This window comes from Myotis davidii, unplaced genomic scaffold, assembly GCF_000327345.1.
Source record: "Myotis davidii unplaced genomic scaffold, ASM32734v1 scaffold271, whole genome shotgun sequence".
In the NCBI taxonomy this organism is placed as follows: domain Eukaryota; kingdom Metazoa; phylum Chordata; class Mammalia; order Chiroptera; family Vespertilionidae; genus Myotis; species Myotis davidii.
Genome location: NW_006284839.1, coordinates 2,120,023 through 2,124,030, shown reverse-complemented (window position 1 = coordinate 2,124,030; position 4,008 = coordinate 2,120,023).

Sequence of the window (4,008 nt, the reverse complement as noted above, 5' to 3'; positions counted from 1 at the left end):
GGCGGGGGGAGGGCTGTGGCCCAGGGAGAAAGCCGCAAACCTCCCCCAGGCCGGGCGCCAGCTCAGCCCCGCTGCTGGGAAGGAAATGCCTTGAGAGTCTAGAGGCGTCTGTGCACAGTTCACTCTGAGCACGGAAAGCTGGGGCTCTTTCCCCAGGCTTTTAGTATTTGAAACGTTCATCTTGCTCATTGCTAGGTGCATTCTTGCATCTTCTCCCGCAAGAAGTTGGCTGCGTATACTTTGATTAGCTAGGGCAATCCATACACGCAGCCCGCGGTAGCCTGAAGGCTGCCAGGAAGGAACCGTTCTCTAACTGACGTCGCTAATTAAGCCCACCCGCCCCATAAAGGGAGGTGGCATTTAATGAGAAGGCACTTGGTATTGCGATCTAGTCTTCAGTTTTTCTCCCTGGTAGAGAACCCCAACGCCAGAAATGAAGTGGCCTTTTCCGCTCCCATGGCCGGTCAACCACAGAGCCAGTTGGTCAACCCAAATCCCTCGACTCCGTTCGGCCGTCCTTCGGCAGTGGTGTGGAAACCAACATGTTAAAATATCACACTCTTCAGTTTCATGACTCTGCGAGCCAGTTACGTTCACTGAGGTTTTGTTATTTTGTTTTGGTTGGGGAGTTTTTAGACCATCAGCTACAACCATAAAATTATATTTCTAAGACGAGGACGAATTCTTTTTATAAAGCTCACATCCTCTGTTAACGTCAATATCCAGGGGTCAGTTAAAAAATACAAAATTCCTTGTGTCTTTTAAGTAGCTGTCAACCAGTGGAATTGTTAAAGTGGCGTGATTAGAATGAAGAAAAAGAAATACCTTCTGAGTATCACTGGGGAAGATACTAAAATGCTGGGGCTTGAGTTGTGAAATGAAATATCCAACTAGAGCAGTGGTTCTCAACTTGTGGGTGGCGACCCCTCTGGGGGTAAACGACCCTTTCACAGGAGTCGCCTAAGAATATATATTGAATATATAATTACATATTGTTTTTGTGATTAATCACTATGCTTTAATTATGTTCAATTTGTAACAATGAAAATACATCCTGCATATCAGATATTTACATGACGATTCATAACAGTAGCAAAATTACAGTTATGAAGTAGCAACGAAAATAATTTTATGGTTGGGGGTCACCACAACATGAGGAACTGTATTAAAGGGTCGCGGCATTAGGAAGGTTGAGAACTACTGAACTAGAGCAATTCAGTAGCCCCTCAGCCCAATCAAAGCTAGCAGAAAGCATGTATTCTTTGAGTTTGCTACACCAGTGGTTCTCAACCTTGGCTGCACATTAGAATCACCTGGGAATCTTGTTAAAATCCTGATTCCTGGGCCTCATCCTCCGGAAATTCTGTTTCTTTGTTACTAATGATGAGGCCCAGAAATCAGGATTTTAACAAGATTCCCAGGTGATTCTAATGTGCAGCCAAGGTTGAGAACCACTGAGCTACACGAATCCAGGCACGTTTAGACTCAATTTTCACACCTGTACATGCAGATAGAGAGTAAGATTGTTCTGATTATTACATAAGATTGTGCAGATGAGAACACGCAGCACAGTGCCCAGCACAGGTATTCAACCCACATCAGTTCTGGCCAGTGCTCCACGCCTTAGTATTAATTTTCACTGTTACCACTGGAGGCCAGAACCTGAGCTAAGGTACTGATAAGAGCTACTGATAAATGCTTGTTGAGCCTTTATTGTGTGTCAAACACTGCTCTAAGTGTTTTATGTCTTATCTTTTTAATTTTCACAACAACCCTAGGTGGTGTGTATCATTATTGGTCCCATTTTATTTATTTTTTAAATATATTTTTACTGATTTCAGAAAAGAAGGGAGAGGGAGAGAGAGAGAGAAACATCAATGATAAGAGAGAATCATTGACCGGATGCCTCCTGCATGCCTCCTACTAGGGATCGAGCATGCAACCCCGGCATGTGCTCTTGACTGGAATCTAACCCGGGACCCTTCAGTCCACAGGCCATCACTCTATCTACTGAGCCAAACCAGCTAGGGCTGTTAGTGCCATTTTAGAGGAACGATAATGCATCATTTAAAGGTCAAGATCTGCCCACAACCTCCCACGTAAAACTTGGATTAAAATCTAGCTGATGCCAGAGCAACAAGCACTGTACCACACTGTCTTCCTTTAATTACTCATCAGCAATTAGAATGATGGAGGTGGAAGGTGCCTTAGGTAGCATTGGCTTCAAATTCTTTATTTCACAGATGAGGAATCTAAAACTCAGAGAGGCTGTGCTGCTTGCCAGGGGCTGGTTAGGTCAGAGCCAAAATTAGAACACTGGGTAGAGTTTTCTCCTCATCTCATGATCCATATGTTGAGCTTAAAAAGTGGATATTACCAATTAAAGTTATGAGAAATATAAAATAATAAAATCCCACTTGGGGGTAAGGGTATGCATACATAGGGAATAGAATATGCTCTACCAAAATTTTAACAATGCTTTTTTTTTTTATGGTGAGATTCACGAATTAACAATTGCCTCTCTGTATTTTTTAATTTTTCTACACTGAACATGGACTTCTGTAATTAAGAAATCACTTTAAAGGACATTAGAACTTTCAGATTTAAGTAACATGTACAGCCTACCTATTAGGTGCCAAGGACCATGTCATTTATTCACACAGTCCTTTTGAGTTTGCCCTTACTTCCATTCATGCCACTTTCTCTCCTGCCCCCTGGAGGTGACTGATGCCATAAAAGCCACTCTCTGAACTCAAAATAGATCCGCAAACAGGGGTCTCCCCTAACAGGAGTCAACACTCAATAAACCTCAAACCAGTCCCTCACGTCTCCCCCCAACACCCGCCCCCCACCAGCTTTATTGAGATCTAATTGACATATACCATTGTTTAAGTTTAAGGTGTACAACGTATTAATTTGATACACTTAGATATTGTAAAACCATTACCACCAGAGCATTACCTGTGGACATGTAAGTTGTGCTCTCTTGGCAGCTCTGAAGTATATAACACAGTATTATTAACCATTTTGTACATTAGATCCCCCAAAGTTCATATTCTTTGACCAACATTTCCCCATCCCCACCACCAGTGCCTGGTAACCACTATTTTCTGTTTCTATGAGTCTGTTGTTGTTTTTTAAGATTCCACATATAAGTGAGATCATACAGAATTTGTCTTTCTCCATCTGACTTATTTTACTTAGCATAATCACACCCCCCTCACTTCCTGGTTCTTACCACCTTTCATTATAGAATAAGAGGAATTGGGACGGGATCAGTGTTCCTAGGAGTTGCAACAGTGAAGAAGTGGATTAGGACTTGTGGGGAGTTTTATTATTATTTGTAGGTTTTTTCCAACTGTGGTTTGGCGTTATTTTGTCCTGCCCATCTTGACAATAAATCTATCAGTGAGGGTTTGTTTATTTATGTATTTTTAATCCTCACCCAAGGATATTTTTCCATTGATTTTTTAGAAAGTGGAAGAAGGGGGAGATACAGAGTGAGAGAAAGATCGCTGTGAGACAGACATATTGATTGGTTGCCTCCCACACGCACCCTGACCAGGGCCGGGGATCAAGCCTGCAACTGAGGTATGTGTTCTTGACCAGAATCAAATCCTTCAGTCCACAGGCAGATGCTCTAAACACTGAGCAACTGGCTCAGGCCGTGAGGGCTTATTTACCTACGCAGTATTCCCAGGCATGCCAGGGGTTTCAGGGACTCATAAGTCACAGCCCTTTGGCCTTAAGGACATTATAGTTTTCATTACAAAAACCCAAGTTTGAAGTAATGAAACACCCAAGGGACATTTTAAGGAGCTACTAAGCAAGGGCTGAGGATTGCATGGCTTACACAAGTGGGCCTCTTATAGCATTTGCCCAACATGTTACCAGAGATCTGCCCTTATGGGAAATACGCTAGGGATTCCCAAGTTGCCAATTCATTTTCTGCAACCTTGCCCTTTTTTTCATGCCCAATCAAGACAGTACTTGAGAATTCAACCTTAT